General features: G+C 52.7%; 1 protein-coding gene and 1 long non-coding RNA gene across 4 annotated transcripts in view; both read left to right on the top strand.

Moving 5' to 3' along the window:
• Window positions 1-15,736, top strand: part of LOC123381256 — a 65,780-nt gene extending 50,044 nt beyond the window's left edge. The window contains exon 3 of the long non-coding RNA XR_006588083.1: window positions 14,470-15,736. This is a non-coding gene — a long non-coding RNA (uncharacterized LOC123381256). The remainder of the gene's footprint in view (window positions 1-14,469) is intronic.
• Window positions 15,737-19,512: 3,776 nt separating this feature from the next.
• CMKLR1 (chemerin chemokine-like receptor 1) overlaps window positions 19,513-23,772 on the top strand; it is a 54,421-nt gene continuing 50,161 nt past the window's right edge. For 2 of the 3 annotated variants that reach the window (XM_045041395.1, XM_045041396.1), the window contains exons 1-2: window positions 19,513-20,046; window positions 21,753-21,985. The gene's annotated coding sequence lies outside the window, so the exon portion shown is untranslated. Of the gene's footprint in view, window positions 20,047-21,735; window positions 21,986-23,772 lie in introns of those variants that run through there. The other variant, XM_045041397.1, reaches the window with a different exon arrangement.

Here is a 23,772-nt window from a genome sequence, read left to right as displayed (position 1 = left end):
TTTTTTTTAATGGGGTGTTGAGTGGATTCGTGTACAAAGTACCTGTTCACAGGATGAAGGCAAAGGACCCCAGGGCTTCCTCAGAAAAGGCGACACTGAGGAGCTACACCAGGAAGCCCAGTCTGTCTTTATTTTTTTATTTTTTATTTTTTATTTTTTTTTAATTTTTTTTTCAACGTTTATTTATTTTTGGGACAGAGAGAGACAGAGCATGAACGGGGGAGGGGCAGAGAGAGAGGGAGACACAGAATCGGAAACAGGCTCCAGGCTCCGAGCCATCAGCCCAGAGCCCGACGCGGGGCTCGAACTCACGGACCGCGAGATCGTGACCTGGCTGAAGTCGGACGCTTAACCGACTGCGCCACCCAGGCGCCCCGCCCAGTCTGTCTTTAGCACAGTCTCGCGGGGGCTAACTGCCAGGTGGCCCCCCCAATGATTACCGATCAGTTAAGTAGGTGCTTCATAGATGTTTGCTAAATGCATGACTACATCAACACCGGCCCCTTACCGTGTATTAAATCAGATCTAAAGTAATATTTGGCACTCCGAAATCGATGTCCTGTCCCAGCCCCGCTTACCTAACCTCCAGCTCACACACCTACTCAGTGTCCTGCTGGGAGGTGGCTTGGCCAGCGCCCTCTGATCTGCAGTCCTCTCCGAGCTCTGTCACCAGTCCCCCCACGCCCTCCCCCACCTCTTCAGGTCTTGCCCAGGCCAGCTCACACCTCTGATCCGCTTTATCCCATCCTTGGTGCCTGATCGCTGGGCAGGATTTGGCTGAGTGGAAGGATTGAGGGGAGCATGCTGGAGAGGGGGCCCAGCATGAGCGAGGGCCCGGGGTGGGGGTAAGTGGGCCTAAACAGAGAGCAGGGAGGAGAGGAACCTGATTAGGGTAGGTCAGGGTAGGTTCCCAGGACCTGTTCCATGCCGGACAACAGGCTAAGCTCAGTGTACATTCTCGTCTAAGCTGTTCCTATGGTTATGGTGACGCCCGCATCACGGTAGCTAAGATCCCGGGCTCTGGGGTCAGACAGCCTGGGCTCAGATTGTAGCTCCTCCAAGTCCCAGGAGAGTGACCTCTCAAGAACGTAATCTCGTTGTGCCTCAGTTTCTCCAGAGAGAAGAAAGGTGCTATCGTACCTACTCATGGGGTTCTCGTGCAGACTAGGGGTTAGCAATTCATGGGACGTGCTCAGGGTAGGACCTTGCACACAGTCATTCCTCCATGGATGTTAGAGGTCAGGGTCTCTAGACTTGTGCTGTCCAAGAAGGCAGCCACTAGCCACGTGCAGCCACTTAAATTTAAATGAAGGAAAAGCCAGAACTTGGTTTCTCATCCCATGAGCCGCATTTCAAGGGCTCAGTAGCCAGGAGTTTGGAGAGTGCAAACAGCTCCGTCGTGGGGAAGTTTGGTGCGGGCTGCTGGAGAGGGATGAGTAAGAAGCTGGTAATGGTGGCTCCCAAGGGGACGAGAACTTGGAAGATGATGGGGACAGGGGGTCTGAGAAAGACTTTCCTCTTGTGTATGTTCAGAACTTTCGTTGTTGTCGTTGTTTTAAATCGTGAGCACTTACTACTTGGCAAAACGCAAAAAACAAACACGCCTTACTTGGCACTTTTATAGAGGAGAAACTGAGGCTCCGAGAAGGTTCAAGGCCACCGTGCTGGAAAGTGGGAGGCCCGAGGCTGGACGCTCCTGCCTGACGTGGAGCTCGAGCTCTCGACCACCGGGCAGCTGAGATGAAGACTTGAAGGGAAATGGGGAGCCCCAGAGGCTGGTGATGTTTCAAAGGGTTCAGGCCCTGGAGACTCCCAAGACCCACTTCCCTCCTTTAGTCCTGACCGGGGATCACCTCGTAAGTCCCCTAGGGAAGGGTCAGTCAGGTTCGTGGAGCAAATATCACATGGGCTGTGGCGAAGCATGGCGGTGATTCAAGTCTGCTCTCCTGCACTAAGTCGCCGTGAGATCTTGTGCCTCAGTTCTACCGTCTGCAAAATGGGGATAATAACTGTTCCAGGCTCACAGGGCTGATGCCAAGATGAAGTAAGATGACGTGAAGTGCTTGGCTCATAGGGAGCCCCCCATCTGGGCAAGTTAATGTACTACTATTATTATTTTATTAAATCTTAAAGCTGGTCTCTGAAGAAACTGACCTGGGGCCCCCCTGAAGCATCTTCTTTTCCCACGTCCCTGGGAAGGGCAAAGGGAGAGGGGAGGAGGGAAGAGGCCTGAAATTCCTCTCAGCTATACAATCGCGCCCATCCCTCGGCACGTCCCCCTCGGCCTTGCAAAGCGCAGCCAGGAAAACACTGCATTCTGCTAACAAAAGGTGTGGCAAAAGGCGGGAGTGAGCTTGAGGAATATTTAGAGGGCTGTCACCCGCCTGTCTCCAGATTCCCCTGAATGCCCCATGGTGAAGAAGCAATTCTGTATTTGCCATTAATCTTGCAAATAAATGCATGAAGTGGCCATGGCTGAGGGTTTTCCTATTAATTGATTATGGCCTCAGAACGGAGTTCAGAGCTCATTAGGCAGAGTCGGGAGCACATAAAATGTGCTCATTTTATGGTGGAGGTCATCGTGTGGCCTGCTGTGCCTGGCCTGTCGGTGGGGGATGCTCTGGGCTCCCCACTGGCACCTGGATTGACATCCAGAAGCCCCAGGGGAGGGAGAGGAGGCTGCGGAGGAGCCATTACGGTTTCGACACCTGAGTGATCTCAAGGCTGTGAAAGAGTGTGGTGTTTGTACCTGAGGGACAGGGTTCAAGTCTGGGCCCCCCACTCTCCGCCTGTTGGAACTTGGGTCACTGCCTCTCTCTGAGTCTCAGGTTCTTTATCTTTGGAGATTATATGAATGCTTAGTACAGAAGTTTACTGGGAGGGTTACATGAACTCTACCATTACGTTTCCATCAGAGTGAGTGCTGCTCATGGGAGGTGACTACCGGGTCCTAGAAGAATCCTTCCAACCCCAGTCCCGTGGGCTGTAAGATGGCTGAAATACTCCCACGAATGCTCCTTCACTCAAAATTTACTTATTTAGACACATTGCGCTGTTATCTGTCACCGATACCCCAGGGTAGGTAAAGGATTGGAGAGCGGGGTTGCTTGGGGGAAGGGGTGGAGGAAACCAGGGGGCACTGGGAGCCCCAAGACAGTGGGAGAGGACCACTGACCTGTGTACCAGGCTTTACAGTTTATACAGGACCCTCAGATTCATTGGTGTAGCCACTCACCTCCCAGGTCAAGAAGGGTTCAAACTACCACTGGCAACAGCAGCTTTACTACTTGCCCTGTCTATACTGAGACCTGTGAATGCACCTCCCTCTTCCTTCCATGTCCCAGGCCATCTGTTCGGTGCCTCTAACATTAGACACGACCCTGTCTCAGAGCCTTCTCCAAAGCACTGGAATATGCAATCACGAAGGCATCCACTCACTCCTTTGTTCAACCAGCCATTAAGAAACAACTAACCATGTAATCAACTAGCTAGCTGACCATCCAACTAGGCGACTAACCAATCATCCAGTGAGCAACTAATCAATCACCCAACCAACACGTAGACCAACTAACCAATCAAATAACCACTAATTAGCAAGTCGACCAAAATACACTGGTTTGGGGGCAAATCCATACAAAGAGACTCTGACTTGGCCCAGGGAGAGGGCTGTCTGCCTCTTGTTTGGGCTTTCAGCCCTCCTGGAAGGGGCCTCACCCTTGCACTATGTCCCTGTCTAACCCTGGCCAGGCATCTTCCCCATCTGACAAGGCAGTGGTTTGCAAACTGGCTTCCTTCGGGCCTAGGGTTCTACGGAAGGGCCCTGAGGCTGCCTTGGGAGGCAGGAGGCAGACAGGAGGGTGGGGACTGGGATCATCGTCAACTGTGTGTTCTTTTATCTGTTCTGCATAACTGGGATTTTGAGTAAGATTTTGTTTGAAGAAAGGCTTAGATGTCTTCAAAACTATTTTTAGGGGCCCCTGGGTGGCTCAGTCACTTAAGCGTCCGACTTTGGCTCAGGTCGCGATCTCAAGGTTGATGAGTTCGAGCCCTGTTCGAGTGCGGACAGCTCAGAGCCTGGAGCCTGCTTCACATTCTGTGTCTCCCTCTCTGTCTGCCCCTCCTCTGCTCATGCGTGTGTGCTCTCTCTCTCTTAGAAAAAAATATTAAATTTTTTTTTTTAAAAAAACACCATTTTAAAATATTTAAAACCCATCGCCATGGGTCACCTTTTCAGCTCTAGGGACCAATTATTGTGCCCTTACGGGTGTGAGGAGGTGTGAAGGAGACCCTGGGCTCTGGGCAGAGTGTAGTGTAAGCACAGAAGTGGCCGTCTGTGTCCCCTAGGGTTTGGGACCCCTGAGTTCTGAGGCACAGCAGTTGGGAGTCTAATATACTTAGAAGCTCTCCTAGACCCCGTGTCACTGAGAGGCTCAGTACAAGTAGCCCCTAACTGCATTTACAAGCAGAGCCTGCTTCCCATGATCCAGGGTCTGGTAGAATTTCCAAACAGCTCCTGGCAGGGCGTGGGATGTCCTTGGATACGGTACCCACCAGGAAATGACTCCAAAGGATCTTCAGCCGTACCCAGGGCTGCCCATCTGCTTGTTTCTCGGAGTCGCCAGGGGGATGGAACGCAGGACGGGGGTGTGTGTAGGAAGACTGTGGGCATCAGAGCCACCCACGGCCACCGGCCCTCAGGGGCACCTGGTGCGCTGTGCAGCTGGGATTTCCATGTGGGTTTCAGCTGCCCAAAGTGGAAAAGCAGCCAGATAGGGCCCAGGGTTCCCACTGCAGGAGAGAAGGCACAGCGTCGCGGGGTGAGGCCTTGGATCGAACCCCTATTCTCTGTGAGACCTCGGGCAAGTCACTTCACCGTTCCAAGCCCATTTCCTTCTCTGTGAAAACTGGGGGCCAGTAGGTGATTACCATCGAAAGGTGCAAGGCCAAGATAGGACATGTCTCCATTTACTGGGATCCCCACTTTATAGATGGGAAAACTGGCCAAGCAGGGGATTAAAAAAAAAAAAAAGGCAGGGATTCTAATTGAGGTTTCGGAGTTGACATCTCTTTCTTTCTTTTTTTTTTTTTTCAACGTTTATTTATTTTTGGGACAGAGAGAGACAGAGCATGAACGGGGGAGGGGCAGAGAGAGAGGGAGACACAGAATCGGAAACAGGCTCCAGGCTCCGAGCCGTCAGCCCAGAGCCCGACGCGGGGCTCGAACTCACTGACCGCGAGATTGTGACCTGGCTGAAGTCGGACGCTTAACTGACTGCGCCACCCAGGCGCCCCGACATCTCTTTCTTTAACCCTGGGATGTTTTTTCCTGTCTCTCTCTGCGGGACGTTTTCCTTTCAGGCAAGATTGAGCCAGCCCTGACTGGAAAAGCTAAGGTCTGGTTCTGCACAAACACCCAGGGATGACTCCAGGGGCTTCTTGATGTCACCACACCCCCTATTCCTTTGCAATGTCCCCCCACCCTAATAGGAGGCGGGTTGAAATCTCTCCCGAGGCACCTTAAACATCCCCCGCCCGCTGCCCACCGATCTGAGGGACTATCATTTATTCAGAAGCATCACTGAGAGCTTCTGATTTATTGGTGATGGGTCAGCTATGTTCTTAAGGCAGCTTATGGTTGTGCCGCTAAATTTGCAGAGATTAAAAGCATGATGGGGAAGATAAATGGAGTGATTCTGGGGAGCCTGGGAGGGCAGCTTCTAGGAGGGCTCCCCATACCCCTCCGTGCTCATCTGACAAGAAGCGAGTTCCTCTCTGCTGCTTTGCACGATGGGAAGCATCCCATAAGGAGGAGATTTGCGTGCAGAACAGGAGGATGTCCATTCCTGGGGTCACGGGCTATTCTCATGCTGGAATCATAGACTCTGTGAGTCAGAGAGTCACAGACAGACAGACGAGTTCTAGAAATTATGCACTGCAGCCCCGTCAATGTACCAACAAAGAAATTAGAGCCAGAGAAATGACCTCATCAGGGCCACTCAGCCAGCAGGCTGCATCCTGACTCTCTCTCCAGTGCTCTTTTTGTGGCATCGGGATGCCTTTCTGCCAGAGGTGGGGATTAGGACTTTTGAGGGGACCTTGCATCTCCCTCAGGACCCCCACTTTATGGAAAAAGAAGCTGAGGTTCAGAGAGGACACCTGCACTCCTGACGGTCTCGCAGGGATTTCGCAGGGGCCCCTCAGCTTTGCACGGTTTCCCTAGCACCCACGTCAGTGTTGAGAACGTAACAGGTGCAATCAATATTTGTTGAATGAATGAATGAATGAACAAATGAATGGTTATCAGATGGAACTAGAACCGTGTGATTTAAAGCCTGCATTTGGGGAGGCTGGGTGGCTCAGTTAGTTAGGCTTCTGACTCTTGGTTTCAGCTCAGGTCATGATCTCGGGGTTCAAGAGATCGAGCCCACATCGGGCTCTGTGCCAGCAGTGTGGAGCCAGCTTGGGGTTCTCTCTCTGCCTCTCTCTCTGCCCCTCCTCCACTCACGTGCGTGCACACGTGAGCTCTGTCCCTCTCTCAAAAATAAATAAACATTAAAAAAAGAGAAGAGAAGGGAAGGGAAGAAAAGCCTGCCTTTGGCTCGGTGGCCAGCTTCGGTACGGGCAACCTCCAGGCCGTGTGCCCGTCCTACTTGGTGTATGTCCTGCGTGGTAATGAGAAGCCGGTGGGGAACCGGAATTCTCACGGGTGAAAGCCCCACCTCCCAGACCTCGGAAACCTTCTTCTGAGGGCTTTACAAGTCCTAGGGCGGGGAAGGGTTAAATAGTGCCCCACGGTGCCTAGCTTGGGGGAGATAGACCCCTGCTCCCCGTTCAGGTGAACTGCGCGGCGTGAGAAGGGCAAACACTAAGACAGGCTTCTGGGGGAGACGTTTGAACTAGGTCCCAGGAGGGAGGCATGAGTCCGAGAGCTGGACGCGGACGGAAGGCGACCAGACAGACGCTGCAGAGTCAGGGGGAGCAGGGGAGCAGGGGCTGGGGGCGCCTCCTCTTTGCGCACGGCGCCTGGGTGATCTCGCACTCAACGTAATGATGAGGACGTCATCAGGGTGAGGACCCGGCCCCCGCAGAAACCATGAGCCTGTTCTTGAAACAGAACACAAAATCTATCCAAAGAGGGGCATCTGGGTGGCTCAGTCGGTTAAGTGTCCGACTCTTGGTTTCAGCTCAGGTCATGATCTCACAGCTTTGTGAGTTCGAGCCCCACCCCGGGCTCTGCACGCTGACAGCGTGGAGCCTGCTTGGGGTCCTCTCTGTTCCTCCCCTGCTCGCACTCTCTTTCTCTCAAACTAAATAAAGAAGCTTAAAAAAAAATCTGTCAAAAGGATAGCATTGAATTCTAGTGGATCCAATTTGCGGAGACCTTGTTTCAAGGTAGTTGACCTCTCCTGAGCACCTACTGTGTGCAGAGCTCTGTGAAGGGCATTGTGGGAGTTAAGGGAGAAAGGGCTGCATGCAATTAAGAGAATGCTTTCTTGCTTCCTTTCTTTTATGTTAATTTCCGAGAGAGAGAGAGGGAGACAGCGTGTGAGTGGGGGAGGGGCAGAGAGAGAGGGAGACACAGAATCCGAAGCAGGTTCCAGGCTCTGAGCTGTCAGCACAGAGCCTGAGGCGGGACTCGAACTCCCGAACCGTGAGATCACGACCTGAGCCGAAGTCGGACGCTTAACCGAATGAGCCACCCAGGCGCCCCAAGAGAATGCTTTCAGGAGCCAGACTGCCTGGGTCTGACTCCCACATCTTCTAGCAAATCTTCCAGAAATGCAGAAATGGGACGGCATTTCTGCTTGGCAGTGACAGACTGCCAAGAGTCGGGGGACTGGGACTGAGGGGTCGCCAGCCTACTGGGTCAGGGCCCACAGTCCCCGCTTGGCACCAGTCCCCAGGGCTTCCTCTTCTAACCCCCATTCATTCATTCATTCAGTGGTTTCTGGGACCAGTCTGGCCTCTGTAAGCATTTGTGCCCCCTGATCGGTCCCTTCCTGGCCCTGCTGAGTGGGTCAGGGTTGACCTTAGGGTCCCCTCCCCAAGAATACACTGCCCTGAGCGTCAGCTGCAGAGAACTTCTTGCTTCCGACTTCCACCCCGTCCCTTGCCCTTGGAGCATAGATTTTAAAACAGACACAATTGATTTGCCAAGGACGAGTGATTAATTAGAAGCGAGGACTCGCTGTAGGAGAGCCTCGGAGGCCGTTTTGATCTCCGATGCCTCTAGAATGTTGCTGCCTTTGTTCTGGCCCCAGATGGGGGACTCCTTAGGCAGCGGGGGCGTGCAGATGGTGTGCTATTTATGACAACCACCTACCCAGCACCCCGTCTCCCATCCCAGCCCCTTCTCTTTCTTCCTGAGATCTGTTCCACGCTCTGCGGGTGCGTGTAGGGGGGGAACGGGGCGCTGCCCTGGGGCTTTGGAGCCTGGAGGCAGCACGGGTGCACACCCGGGGCCGGCTGCCAGGGTGCGTTTTGTTCTTTCCTTCCACTTTGTTATCACCCCCCGGCGAGGCTCAGGACTGTCAGAGGAGAAATGGTGGGAAGCAGCAGCCCGGGTCCGAGAGATTTCCCGCAGAACCTTGCCCGTCATATGCAGCTCTTGGCCCCGCACGGACCCTGGGAGCTCGATAGAAATGCACACTCTGGGGCACCCACCCAGATCTGCTGAGATCTCCCAGCCAATTCATCGCACCACAGCACTTTTCATATTCACCCTGCCTCCAGCGCGATCCTTGAGAGTGGGTGCAGCCTCCACAGTGATTCTTACGCTCCCCGCCCCCGCCCCCAGCCCGCTGTCTGGCGCGGAGTAGGTAGGTGCTCAGTAAGTTTTTGCAGATGTGATTCCTCCACCGCGGTTAGGTTCCCGATGTCGTTCTCGGCCCCAGCCACACACTGGACTCCTCTGAGGAGCTTTAAACATGATTAGTCACCGGCCCCACCTCCAGAGAGCCTAACTTAATAGCCGGTTGTGGTCTTGGAGGGGCCCTGGGCATGCAGGCTCGGAAGTTCCCCAGAGTCCTAAGTGCGGCCCCGGCTGAGAACCCCTACAGTTGGTGCCTGTGAGAAGAGTTCACGGCCAAAATCAGTCTTTCAAGTCCCAGAGGGAGGCTGATGTCGGAGACCCACTCACCCTCTCTGTTTTCCCGCCGTGTCGGGATCGGATAGCCATTTACCCCCTGAAGAAACGGATCCCTGTGCTGGCTTGCATTTAGGGATCAATGACATACACATTTTTGAATGCAAAGGTCACGCTAGGGTGATGTCACCAGGGCGAGACGCTCACTTATGAGAGGTGCACGGAACGTGAGAGCCCATCCGCTTAGGTGGATGCACCTGCCTTTTTACCGCCCTCTCCTCTCCCACCTCCTCTGGTTAATTCCCATTACTTCTTTAGCCCTCAACCTGATGGTCACCTCCTCCAGGAAGCCTTCTCTGACCACCCCCAGGGTAGGCAGCTTCCTTTGTTACATGGTTTCAAAGAGTGGTGCTCTTTTCAGAGCCCAGTTGGTGGGCACCCTGGCGCGTGATGTTGAGCATGATGTCTGGCGCCCCCTTCTGGAGGGGAGGCTCACCGGGGTCCTTTGTCCTTCTAGTGCATCGAACCGTGCTCAGTAAACGTTTCGAGGAGTGGTTGGACGAGTGAACGGATGAATACATGCAGTTCTGCATCCACACGTAGTTAAGGGTGCCACAGTTGGGGCAAGGTTCTTCCTTTCCACACATCTTCTGGAGACGTGGCTTATCCAATTACCATCAGGTATTCTGTCAACCCTGTCGTGTGCAGTGAGGCATAGCTGTGTTTCTTAGGTCTATAATTTTCCAATAATTAGACCTTCAGGCGCATATGTCTTGTGGTTCGAATATGATTCAGTTATATCTCTGTTGCTAAAGTAACTGCATACGTAAACCCTCAGAAATGTGCTTCAATAGTGATGGGCTACTATGAATGTGTGCTATTTAGGTAACTCGCAATATACTTTCAGGACAATATAATTACATGGCTGGGTTATTTTTAATTTCATCGGGCAGCATGTCTCAAGCCTCGGTCGTTTCAGTGCCACTTAAAAAAAAAATTTTTTTGCCCTGCTTGTGTACCACTTTGATGGTGTCATGAATTTAATATATATTTTTAAATCTACTCGTTAAAAATGTCAGTAAATGTGCTCCTTAAATATCGGTCAATGTAGCTCCAAAGGAAGATTTACATGACGACAGTAAATAGAAGATCAGTTTTCGCTTTCCTCAAATGTGATATACCCACCAACCATCACCCTGATGAACAATGAAAATAAAACAGTGTTTTTAAACGTTAGCGAGATATCGTTTAGCTAGGCACAAGGCTCTGAGCCTGATGCTTGCTGGCTCTTTCTTTGTTACAAAGGGAGATCTGCAAGTGTTGGAGAAGGTGTTAAAGACCCGTGAGCACCAAATCAAGACCTTTTCCTGGGTGTAATGATCAGAATTGAGGGGGGGGAATTGAAAAAAACAATATTTTCCTCATGTTGTGACTCATTACAGATGTGATGTCTTGACCGTATTATAGGATATTGCTTTATCGTATGAATTCATCCGGATGAGCTCCCAGTTGGCTCCTACAAAGTCAATGTCAAGTTTGATGTTCCGAAATCAAGTTTGGAGATTGGGTGGCTCTTGAGGTCTTTTGTTCTGCCCAAACTGTAGAGTTAAGAACCACCTGCCAAATCACAGGTGACTCGGAGGGGTCACCCACCGGGGCTGGAATCCTGGCTTTACCACTTGTTTGCTCTGTGACCTCGGGCCCGATTTTCACTCCTCTTGGTCTCCATTTTCTCGGCTGTAAAACGCAACTATAGCTTCAGCCTCAAAGGACTGGTGTGCAGCTTATAAAAAAGTAGCGTGTGTGAATCCCCCTGTCAGGGGACAGATGGTCTGTTAACTGGCGGTGGTTGTGCATCCCGTAAGCTCCCAGAAAGCAGAGCAGTGTCTTATTTGTGCCGCAACAGCAGTGGCTGTTACCTGCTCGGTGAGCAGCAGATATGCTCACTCTTGACCAGGTTCAGGCGTGCGGAGGGTGGGGGATGCTGTTTGCTCCCGCGGCCTTGGGCAGAAAGTCTTCTCTGATGAGGTGGCTTGAAACACGTGCTGTGTCAATTCGGAGATTGCCTTTGGGGGCAGAATGGCCCTTGGGGTTCTGGGGACAGGCGCTGTGCGGGGCGGTCCACGAAGAACTACCAGCTGTCGCAGGGACGGTGGAAACAGAGGCAGCCTATGTGACCTCGCAGAGTCATAAGCCACCAGAAACGGAAGGACCGAGTGCCCTCGTTTTAGAGGGGGGTCTAAGGCCTGAGAAAGGAGGTGACCTGACTAAGGTCACCCTGCTGGGCTGGAAGCTTGAACCCGTGCTTTCTGATACCCACCCCAGTCCAGAGCCTCGTCCACATCATATCCAGTCCTCACTCACTGTTGTCAGAGACTTGATCTGCTTGTCTTCCTTCCCAGAACTTTGCAAAGCCTCTGGCCTCATCTCCCCTCCGGGAATAAATCTACCCTCTCCGCCAGCACCCGCAGAAAGGAGGGGACGCTGGGAGCCTCCGTGGGCACACACGTCATTCCACGTAGGGCCCAGCTGTGATCCCAGGGGCTCGAACGTACTCACACCCCTGGGAGGGCCGTGCTAAGTCGGCTCCAGAAAAACGCTGCCTGATGTCTTCCCTCCCGGGTCTCCTCTGTTGGGCTAAAAAATGTTTATTCTTTAATATGATGCAAGCTTCATTAAAAATATGGAAAAGGAGGGGCGCCTGGGTGGCTCAGTCGGTTAAGCGTCCGACTTCGGCTCAGGTCACGATCTCGCGGTCTGTGAGTTCGAGCCCCGCGTCAGGCTCTGGGCTGACGGCTCAGAGCCTGGAGCCTGCTTCCGATTCTGTGTCTCCCTCTCTCTCTGCCCCTCCCCCACTCATGCTCTGTCTCTCAAAAACGAATAAAGGTTAAAAAAATCTTTTTAAATAAATCCCGCACGCAGGAACAGTCATTCTTCACTTCCCCCCAGCCCCCGACAGCCACTAATCTACTTTCTGTCTCTAGTTTTGCCACGGCGTGGTATTTCATAGAAACGGAATCACGCAATATGTGGTCTTCTGCGCCTGGCTTCTGTCCCTCGGCATCGTGTTTTCAAGGTGCATCCGTGTTTGTCGCGTGTCATCGGTACCTCGTTGCTTTTTTATGGCCGGAGAATCTGTTCTATGACTCTCGCAAATTTTTCCGCTTTTCGACGATTACGAGTAACGCCGCCGCGCACATTTGCGTATACGTTTTTGCGCGGGCGTATGTTTTCATTTCTCTTGGGCGTGTACCCCTGGTGGAATGCTGGGTCGTAGGGTAACTCTGTTTTCTTCTTTTGAGGCACCGCCAGACTGTCTTTCCAGAGTGGCTGTGTCATCATACGTCCCCACCAGCAACGTGCGAGAGTTCCCGTTTCCCCACATCCTCACCAGGACTTGTTACTACAGCCATCCTCGTGGGTGGGAAGTGGTATTTCACTGTGGTTTTGATTTGCATTTTCCCTAATGACTAATGATGTTGGGCCTCTTGTCCTGTGCGTATTGGCCATTTCTCTTTGGAGAAATGTCTGTTCCGATCATTTGCCCGCTTTTAGGTGGATTATTGAATTGTCTTTTTATATTGAGTTACCCAAGTTCTCCGAATAGTCTAGATACAACCCCGTATCAGATACGTGATTTGCAGATCTTTTCTCCCGTTCTCTGGGCTGTCTTTTCCTTTTCTTGAGGAGATCCTTTGAAGCGCAGAAGTTTTTAAATGTTTATGAAGTTTCAAGATTTAATGTTGCACATGGGCGTGCGTGATTTTCCTAACACCTACTGTCGAACACCCGAACTGTTTCCAGCTTCTTTGCTATCGTTCGTCATGGTAAGCTCTATACCTGTATGAATAAATCTTTGTGCACAATTCTCATGGTCTCCTTAGGACAGAAGTCTAGCAGTGTAACTACTCTAGCCGAGGGTGTGAATGCTTTTACGACTCTTGGCCAATTGCTTACCAAAAAGCTCATGTCCCCGTGTGCCCTTTTCTGCCCACCACCCACCCCTACGGTGCATTCGAGGGCCATTCACTGTATCCTCTGGTGCTATTATTTATGAAAGAAGGACTCCTTTACCGAATTCCCTGAATTTCCCCGAATTGTAAGATGTATGTGTTTTCTAGCTGGTCTGGGCTCAGCTGTGCTGGTCTGGGGAAAGAATTTTAAGGTGCATGAGAAGTCAGTCCGGCTAGAAGGGATTACTAATTTCGATCCCAGAATATCTTTCGGGAGAAGCAGTTTCAGTACTTTTGTGTGCCGACAACCACCGTCCGGGATCCTTCACGCACTTCCTTGGGGAGGCCGCTTCAACGCCCACGGCAGAAGCAGCTCGTGAGAACACTGCTGGCCAGCGGTGGATGCCCTTGGGTGGCCGTGGCCACTCATCCTTGTCTATATCATTCATTTACCTCCTCCTTCCCGATGATTAAAAAAAAAGAAAGAAAGAAAAGAATCCATTCAAGTTATCCCCAGATTCCAGATTAGTGGGGTTAGGCCCTCCGGGAAATCTGATTATTGGGCAGTGTGGTGCTTGGTGGTTTCAAACCGCCATTTGACCCAGCAAACCTTTCTCGAGAACCTGTCAGGCACCAGCCGTTGTACGAGGGCATTAGGGATGCAAATATGGATCAGATTTGTAGTCTCCTGTTTATACCCATTTGAGGTCCTGGAGGTCGTTTGAAAATCTGATGAAAATGTTGGACTCCCTTCCCAGAAAACCTTGTGCACTCACGCATGTGGTTTTATTTGTGTGTAGTGTCTTCACAGACCATCCACGGATTTCCTAGGAGGTGCTCAGAATCACTGTTTTATTCTGTTTTTTTTTTTTTTTTTTTTTTTCAACATTTATTTATTTTTGAGACAGAGAGAGACAGAGCATGAATGGGGGAGGGGCAGAGAGAGAGGGAGACACAGAATCGGAAGCAGGCTCCAGGCTCTGAGCCATCAGCACAGAGCCTGACGCGGGGCTTGAACTCACGGACCGCGAGATCATGACCTGAGCAGAAGTCGGATGCTTAACCGACTGAGCCACCCAGGCGCCCCTATTCTTTTTTTTTTTTTTAAGTTTATTTATTTTGAGAGAGAGAGAGAGAGAGAGAGACAGTGCGAGTGGAGGAGGGGCAGAAAGAGAGAGAGAGAGAGAGAGAGAGAGAGAGAGAGAGAGAGAGAGAGAGAGAATCCCTAATGCATGGCTCAAACTCACCAAACCTTGAGATCATGACCTGAGCTGAAACCAAGAGTCAGACGCTTCACTGACTGAGCCACCCAGGTGCCCCATATTCTAATAACCAGGAAAAAAAAGATGCCGTTCTCACGTCTGTATCGTTATAATTACGTAACACCTTAAAAGCTTGACTCCTAAAAGGATGTCCTTTCCCCCACTACAGGATTTGTAGACTCTGACATTTGAACGTGTCCCTGAAGGATTACAGCCTCAGCGGAAAAGTCAGACAGGGCTGGTCCCAGCCCTCACGGAGCCTGCAGTCCAGGGAGGAACGCCTATCCTCTCCTGACCTGACCTACCCTACCCTACCCTGGGGACACTTGCCAAATCTCCGCAGGGCAGTTGTCCCCTGGCCCTCGCCTACAGCGAAGAAACAAGAATGAATGAAATAAGGGTGAGTGAGCTGAAGAGACAGAGGGCGGTGGCATGAGGGGGCCTGGATTTCACCAGTCTTGGTGGCCCCCAGTCAGGACAGGGACCGCGGGTGGCTGAGTCCAGCCTGGTCTCTTAGGTGACGTCAAGGGCCAACTAGGGTTTTGAGAACCAACACTCCTGGAACAGTGGAAACCAAGGCGGGCAGCTGCGGGCATGGGACGAAGCCAAGAAGCGTGGCCACCGAGATCCTCAGGACCTGGGAGGCCCGCAAATTACCTTTTGCTCTGTTCTCTGTACCACACGACAAAGACCCCCTCAGGCCGACCAGGAAGGGCAGACTGTCGCGCCTGCCTCCCGAAGGAAGGAATGGACCAGACAGGAAGCCATCTTTCTGGGGTGACTAATTCACAGGCTTCCTTTGCTGAATTCCGGATCAGCTCTTGCTGCGCCCCCCCCCCCACCCCCCACCGTGTCCTTTCTCTCGCCCCAACATCACACAAAAGGCATGTGAAGCGTACAGAACCAGGAGGCAGCCATCTGCTTTCCACTGGATGTTAAAGCAGCACAAACAGAAAGCTCACCAACGAACCCTCAGTATCGTGGTGGCTGCCCCGGAGTGGGACTGTCCCAGAGTGGGCAAGGCCGGGAAACGGAGTACGGCGTGGATTTGGACACAGGCCAGCTCCTCCGCTGTTTACGTTCCTGTGCTTATGGACTTCTCACGGGTCGTGGGCACCTCTGGGAAGCCAAAGAAAGCTACAGACCCCTCTTCTGCACGCTTCTTTTGCAAATCGTTTGAGGAAGGTTTTGGACCATTGGGGCTCAACTGTGGGCTGCTAGAGGTTCCTGGAAAGCAAATGTTAACTTGTGTGGTCTACTGAGGGAGCTGAAATGTCCATGTGCCGCGATTATTGCCATTAAAGGTCATCATGATAGGGGCGCCTGGGTGGCTCAGTCGGTTGAGCGACCGACTTCGGCTCAGGTCATGATCTCGCGGTCCGGGAGTTCGAGCCCCGCATCAGGCTCTGGGCTGATGGCTCAGAGCCTGGAGCCTGCTTCCGATTCTGTGTCTCCCTCTCTCTCTGCCCCTCCCCCATTCATGCTCTCTCTCTCTCTCTCTCTGTCTCAAAAATAAATGTTAAAAAAAAAAAAAGAAAGGTCATCATGATAAAAATCAGGCAAACTTTTTCTTAAAAGACCAGATAGTGGATGTTTTAGGGTTTGTGAGCCATACAGTGACTCGTCAAAACGACTCAGCCCTGGGGCTCCTGGGTGGCTCAGTCGGTTAAGCGTCCGACTTCGGCTCAGGTCACGATCTCGCGGTCCATGAGTTCGACCCCCGCGTCGGGCTCTGTGCTGACAGCTCAGAGCCTGGGGCCTGTTTCAGATTCGGTGTCTCCCTCTCTCTGCCCCTCCCCCGTTCATGCTCTGTCTCTCTCTGTCTCAAAAATAAATAAAAATAAGCGTTAAGAAAACCAAAACGACTCAGCCCTGCCGTTGTAGCAAGAAAGCTACATAGGTATGGCCGTGTTCCAATAAAACTTTATTTACAAAAACAGACAGTGGGCCAAATTTGGCTCGTGGGCTCTAGCTTTCTGACCCCTGATGATAATAACAGCCAGTGTTTAGGAACACTTACCGTGAGCCAGGAGGTGAGCTGTGTGTTTATAGTTTTATCTCCGTTTTACAGATGACAAATCGGCATTAGGGACATTTTGTTACTGGCCCAGGGTCACTCAGCTGGTACTTGCTGAAGCTTGGATTCTGATTTCGTTGCTTTGATTGTACAAGATGGTCACGAAAAGTGTTACAAAGGAGAGGGGATAGGAGATGAGGATAAAGATTTATTGAGGTTCTGCTCTGTGCCAGGTGCTATGCTAAGTGAACGACATGGGTTAACACACGTCATCTCTGCCACAGCGCACTGGTACTGGTATTATCTATGCGACAGAACTGAGATACAGAGAGGTTAAGGCACTTGCCTTAGGTAACACGGCTGGTGAGTGGTGGCGATGTGGTTTGAAGTGTTGGGGTTCAGAGCCAATGGCCAAGAAAGAATTCTTGAGACGTTTTTTGGTGCAAGAGGGTGTTTTTATTATAGCACAGGGACAGGACCCATGGGCAGAAACAGCTGCACTGGGGTTGTGAGGAGTGGCTACATTACAGAAGATTTTCTATCCTATAGAGGGGAGGGTGATGTTAGGGCCGCGGGAAGTTGAGTCTATAGGTTTCCGGAGATTGCTTTTTTTCTTGTAAATCATTAAGACAGTTGCAAACTGATGGAGACGAATGTCCTGCAGGACTGTGATCTCTATCAGTTAACCATTGGTGTTTCCCTTTCCTTTGTTCTTGGGCAGCCAGGAGTGCCTGAGGAATGTCACACATGACCCACGGAGGGGGCGGGCGCACTGGGGGTGGAGGGAGGTGGTGGGAAGGGGGGGGGCGGGTGTTAACCTTGGGCTTTGCCCTCAGCTTGCCTCCCTGATCGGTGGGGCAGGATTCAAACCCGCACTGTGCTCTCAAAACCACCACCACCACCGCAGCCACCTCCGGTCGCTCTGTTGAAACCCTCAGGCCGTGGCAGTGTCCCCCTTATCATCTGATGGGACAGCCCCAGCTAGAGAGCAGTCCTGAGTCAGACTCCTGAGCGCCCTACTTGTCAGTTGGTACCCCTGTAGCCTCTGGATCATGGCGTGGTCCTAGCAGAGTCTTGTTTGGCTAGGGTTTACCAGCTGGCCGGATATTTACAGAGCTGGAGCCCTACACACGGCGCTGTTCTGAAGGGCCACGTTAGAGAGAAGGACGCGGATGCGTGCGGAGTGATGCTCCCGCGTGGTGACCAGAAATGCCAGGGCACCGGGCTGCCTCGAGGACATGTCAGTTTTGGGGAACCTGAGGCCTGGGACCCTCGGGCGTCCCCCACCCACGCCCGGGTCCACGACACCCCCGCGCCTCCTGTCTCTCCTCGGAGGCGGCTGAGTTCTGGGCTTGCGTCTGAGTCAGAGGCCCCAGCAGGAAAATAAACTTTCTGTACTAAGGGGAGGAGGGAGAAGCTCACTTTTCAAAAATAGGAGAGGCAGGCCTGTTGCTATGACGAATTCCTTGTGTTGCTTCCATGTTTTTGAGATTTTTACATTTTTTTTGTGTGTGACCCACATAAAAAGGTACATACAGCCTCCTTGTAAAAATACACGGAAAAATCTCCATCCTGTGCCCCGATCTGAGTGCAATTCAAGGAGCTTTGGGGCCGGGAGAGCTTGTTGTAAAGGCTTTGAAGGCTCCAGGATCTCTGACATTTGGGGGACCCCACCCCACGTCATGGCAAACCTCAAAATGTCCCTATAGATCCCATTACACATCCGCATTTCTTATAAAAATATCTGAAAAGGTTTGAAAAGAAGCCATACAGTAAGGGCTTTTTTGAAGCCTGAATTATTCAAAGTGTTCTTGTGACTTGGGCTTTTCTATTTCTAAAGACAGGAGCCCTGAGAAATGGCAGTTGACTCGCGAACGTACCGTAGACATTTCATCAGACATTCATTAATTCTGAGTTTTCAGTTGCCCTTTGGTGTTCTGGGGTCGGTTGGCTTGTGAGTTCAGGTTCCGAATATCTCTGGAGGCCCTCGACGAGCCTGTCGCCTTGGGGTTCAGGGCCTCAGTGTTCCCATATGCAACATGGGAGCGGTTTAGGAAGAGAGAGGAAGAGAGAAGGGGGAGGGAGGGGACAGAGCACATGGGACCTAAGAGCAATCATCAGTGACTTTGGGAGAAGGTAGAAAGGAGTTCCTGGTAGGACCGTTGCTGCCTTTCTGTGAGTTTAAAACGATATTGTGAAAAAGTCACCCCACCGAAGGTGGTGGTGGTGAGAGGGGTCAGTGGATTAATGGGAACCTGGTGGGGGGGGAAGCGGGGGCAGCAAGGGCTCGAAGGGTGTGGCTCCATGTTCCCAGTCTCCTCTAGCCAAACAGGTGCTTTTCCATATGCTCTCGTATGTTGGGGGATCCCTACAGATCCTTCTGGAAGAAAGGGGTCTTCTCAAAAGGAAGCTAAAGACTTGTGTCCCTGCAAGTACTTGAGGGCAAAGGCAGGTCGAAGGAAGGATCTCATTCCATTGATCCCAGAGGCCTTGGGTTTTTCTAACCCCTAAGGCAAAAGAGGCCAAGTCCTCGCTTGTAGATTGGTGTGGGGGGCAGGGGTCAGAGGTGGGCGGTGGGAGGGAAACAGGGCGGAGGAAGAAGGGGCCCAGATGGTGAATTCGAGTCTCATTACTACTGCCTTGCTGGCTTGCCAGCTTGCCGCTCTGGGAGCTTCACGAGTGCCAACTCTAATTCTGCGATGCCCCGCCCGGCACGTACTATTACTATCCGCATGTTCCAGAGGAGGAAACCGAGACTCAGAGAGGGGGAGTCACTTTGTCAGGGTCACACAGCCAGGGAGTGGCAGAGCTGGGATGCAAGTCTGGGCACCTGGTAGCGTGGCTTTACTTCCTCCGTGTGTTAAGAACACAGCTTAGGGGCCTCCCGGGTGGTTCAGTCAGTTAAGCGACCTACTCTTGATTTCGGCTCAGGTCGCGATCTCACGGTTCCCGGGTTCAAGTCCCGCGTCTGGCCCGGCACTGACAGCCCGGAGCCTGCTTGGGATTCTGTCTCCCTCTCTCTCTTCCCCTCCCCGACTCGCTCTCTATCTCTCTCTCAAAATAAGTAAACAAACACTCAAAGAAATATATAAAAAAAGAACACAGCTTAGAACAGGGACTTTGGTAAATGATGCCGGGGCAGAGCCAGGAGGGAGGGTGGCGGGGGAGACAGGCTTTCAGAAATGACCCACGGAGTTCCGCCAGCCCCTTTCATGAAGCGCTTACTCTCAGCCTTCTGTCATATGCGCTACGTGCCTCATCGCAGAGAATCCTCCAGAGTAGCTCTGCGGGGCAGAAATTACCATCGCCACTTAACAGAAAGGGTAAGGGAAGCCCAGAGAGGGCAAGTATCTGACTCAAGCTCACACAGCGACAACAGTGGAGGGGCTGGGATTCAAACCCAGGTTTTTCTGATCTCAAAAGTCTGTGTTCTTGACCGCCAGGCTGAACTGCCCTAAAATGGAGTGGCTTTGGTGCTTCTGGTCTAGTTCCAGGAGTTCACAGGAACAGCTGGCCCCCGAGAGGGAGGTGCGGGCATGGAGGCTGGCTCGACTCACCAAACATTTCCAGTGCGGGTCAGGTCCAGCGCCAGTCGCCGGGACAACGGCAATCCAGGGGTGGAGACAGATGCATACACGGCAGGCCGGAAAGGCAGTGCGATTTGAGAAAAGATGAACGCGTTGGCCAAGTACTGACCTCCCTGGCAGAAGGGGTGACCAACTTTCCCAGGTAGGTGGGAAGCGGGGGGGGGGGGGGGTGGGCGGGTATTTCTGGCAGAAGGGGCAGCTGGAGCAAAGGTGGGAGATTCGAAAGTACATGATGGGGGAAGAGGTAGGCTATGCAGCTGGAGAGATGGGCAGGGCAAGGCCACTGAACCCATCTGTGTGTGTGTGTGTGTGTGTGTGTGTGTGTGTGTGTGTAGAAGCGGAGGCGTTCTCTGGGACCTGGGAGAGTTGGCTGCTCAGGACTTGCTGTGTGACTCTGAGCGGCTGCTAACCCTCTCTGGGCCTCTCTGTTCTACTCCCCGGGAAAGGGAAGGTTTCCCAGACCCAAGCAACAGCTGCGAGCAGTCAGGCCTCACTTGAGAACTGGGGAAAGGCCAGCTTGGGTTGGAAAAGGGGTCTCAAGCTGGCTCCCAGCCCTCCCATCCCTGTCCTGGAGACACGGGCTGCAACACCCCTGCTGGTGCCCCCACCCCTTCCAGGCGTCCAGGGTAGTCTCCCGCTCCTGCAAATCTCTCTGTCTCAGTAGGAGGAGCTGTGCCGGCAGGGTCCAGCTCACAGGGGAGCCTCATCCACCCCCACCAGGAAGCCCCCTCCCCTGGCCTCAGAGTTAGGGCTTCCTCACTCCTAGTCCACCGCCCCCCCTTCCTTATCCCCTCCCCGCCCCCACAAGCCACTCCCCTTCAGTGCTGTTAACCCTTCCCAGCCTGGACAGAAGCCCAGGGGGCTGGATACTTGCCAAGCAGGCAAAGTCTCCTGGGCTGCCAGTTCCCCCCTAGCTCCTCCTCCTTCTCGGTTCCCCAAAGTCAACTTCTCACTTCTGTGTTCCTTCCTTCCACCACAGACAAACCCCAGGAGCTCGAGGAACCCTCCTTCCCCCTCCGTCCCTGAGCCTGGTCTACCGGACAGCGGGATTAACTCTTGCCGCTGTTGCTTGAACACCTACCGCACAGACACACATCACGTTTCCGGGACCATTTTTGGCTGAGGGTGTTACAAACGTCTGGCGATCCTCGCACAGTGTTCCCCTCTCCCGTCTTGCTAACCCTGCCCGGAGAAAGCAGTATTTCAATCAGCATCTGAAGGGTTGGGGTCTCAAGCTGTCTTTCAGCTTTGCTATCCCTTTAATTTTCTCCTTCCTGGGAGACGAGGTTAGGTACCGGGGAGCCATGAAATGTTGTTGAGCGGGGGAATGCCATGGAACAAAAGGGAACATCAGGATCAGGAAGGTGGCTCCGGTAGTGCCCCAGGGATGATTAGAGGGCCTGCATTTGGGAATGTCGGCCTCTCGGTGCCCAGTGGAAGAGGAAAACGATCCAACATTCATTCCTAAGCCTGTCGTGTGCATCCACTCTTTTCATCTTTCCAACAGCAGTCTGAGCTAGTAGGTCTTTTATTATTCCCGTGTGCGGAGGAGAGAGCCGAGACTCAGAGAGGTTAGGAAATGGAGCCAGGTCACACAGCTATAGCCAGTGGAGCGGGGACTCAAACCCAGATCTGCCTGCCACCAGGGTCAGCGTTCTGGTCTCTGGAACAGCCCTTGTGTTCATTTCCTACTGCCGCCCTACCAATAATCACGAATTTAGTGGCCCTAAAACAATACAGATTTATACCCCCACCGTTTTGGAGGTCCGAAGTCCAAAATGAGTCTGAAGGGGCTACGATCAAGACTGCTGGAGGCTTCAGGGAGAATCCGTTCCTTGTGTCTTCCAGGGCGGAGGCTGCTTGCTCTCCTTGGCTTGTGGCCACACACTGAGACGTCTGCTTCCTTCCTCGCCCAGCTCTGATTCCCTGCCTTCCTCCTCTGAAATGCTTGGATTACTCTAGGTCCACCTGGGTAATCCTGGATAATCTCCCCATCTCACGAGTCACAGGAGCAGCGAACCTACCAGAGACGATGAACGCCTTGCCCAAGGCCACACGGCTGAAATGGAGCTCTCATTCCGGTATGGTCTGTCTACCTCTTCAAGTCCAAAGTAGGCACAGTTTGGATTTATAGGGAATCCTTTGTGTCACAGAAAGCGTCTTCCCGGGCCTCCTGTGGTCTGAGAGCCTCTCTGGCGAACCTAGTTCTGCAGCTGTTAATCGGAACAAGGAAACCATTTGCTTCAACTAGAGCGTTGAGAATCTGTGAACACTAAAAATCAACCCGAAACATACCAAGGGCTGTGGGAATTAAGATAGAAGTTTATCGAGGGCTGCCTGGGTGGCTCAGTCGGTCAAGCGTCCAACTTTGGCTCGGGTCATGATCTCATGGTTCGTGGGTTCAAGCCCCACCTTGCGCTCTGTGCTGACCGCTTGGAGCCCGGAGCCCGCTTACGATTCTTTGTGTGTCTCTCTCTCTGCCCTTCTCCTGCTTGCAATCAGTCTCTCTGTGTCTCAAAAACAAAAAAAAAAAAAACAAAAAAAAACAAAAGACATTAAAAAATAAATTTAAAAGATATGTTTATCTATACTAGAGTGAGCCAACACGTGGGATAAGATAAGGCAGACCTGGCACCAGCCCCCCAGCCTCCGTGGCCAGTGGGACAGGCTTTTGTTGGAGGACAGAGTGGGATGAGAAAGTGGGACCCTTCCTTTAGGTCCACGGTAGGCGCTGCCAGTGGGTGACGGTGCTCTTTCCAGCCAGTCCTAGATGCGGCCTCACATTTCCTTTAACGCAGAGCTCCAGGACTCCAGGGTCAACCAACTGGGTTTGGATAGAGGATGAAGCTTGATCCGCCATCTTGGAAACACACAGTTTCCAAGGGGATAAACAGAGGCTTCTTTGCCACCACCTCTCTCGCAGGTCCCAGGATCCTGATGTCAGGCCTTAGATTTCAGAATCCTATTTAAAAGCAACAACAACAAACAACTCCCCCCGCCCCCCGCAACTCTTTTTACTCCGAGGAAGAAATGGCCAAACTCCTCAGCCATGTTCAGAATGGTGGCCACAGACCTGTGGCTTCTAATTGGCCGGGGTCAGCCGGACTCCTCCGACTTCTCACTGGGGGTCCGCGTGGGGCTGTGTGCCCTGACCTCTACCTTGGGCTTGGGGTGGGGGGCTCCGCTGGCCTGAAACCCGGAGTCCTCACTCTGTCGGATCTCCCAGCCGATAAAACCCAAACCTCATCACAGCCTGGGGTCGGCTTGGGAGGTGAGAGGCGTCCAGGGGACGTGCATTAAGGGCGTCCAACATCCAGTGAAGGAGGAAGAGGCAATTTCCATAAATCCATCCAGAGGCTGGATTCACCAGGCTCCGCTCCCCCTCCGGGATATCCTGGATATCCTGAGTGTTCCAGATCTTCCTCAGAGGTTGCCTCCCTGTCTCCTCTCCCTCCTCCCCCTCCTTCTCTGCCCCTCCCCCTCCATCTCTCTCTCCTCTCCCTGTCTCCTTCCCCTGTCCCCTCTCCCTTCTCCACTGCCTCCTCCTCTCCCTCCCCCTCCCCCCTCTTCCTCCTCCCCCTGTCTCCTCTCCCTCCTGCACTTCCTCCTCCTCTCCCCCTCCTCTCCTCCCCCCTCCCAGTCCCCCTCAGTCCCCAGCAGATGAGGAAACTATGGCTCTCAGAGGAGAGAGGACATGCCTCAGTCACACAGCTCACGGCAGGAGAGAGGGATTCAGCCCAATCCGCTCTGTCTGATTTCAGGGCCCCTGCTCTTAACCACCATTCCGGAGACTGACAAGGTAACTCGTTCCGGGATCCAGGATTTATTCCTACTGGAAATGTCCGTATCGGTGGTTTTCCAACTTGAG

Source organism: Felis catus, chromosome D3 (assembly GCF_018350175.1).
Source record: "Felis catus isolate Fca126 chromosome D3, F.catus_Fca126_mat1.0, whole genome shotgun sequence".
NCBI lineage: Eukaryota > Metazoa > Chordata > Mammalia > Carnivora > Felidae > Felis > Felis catus.
The sequence above is the reverse complement of the archived record's forward strand: the minus strand, read 5'-3'. Positions and strand labels throughout refer to the sequence as shown.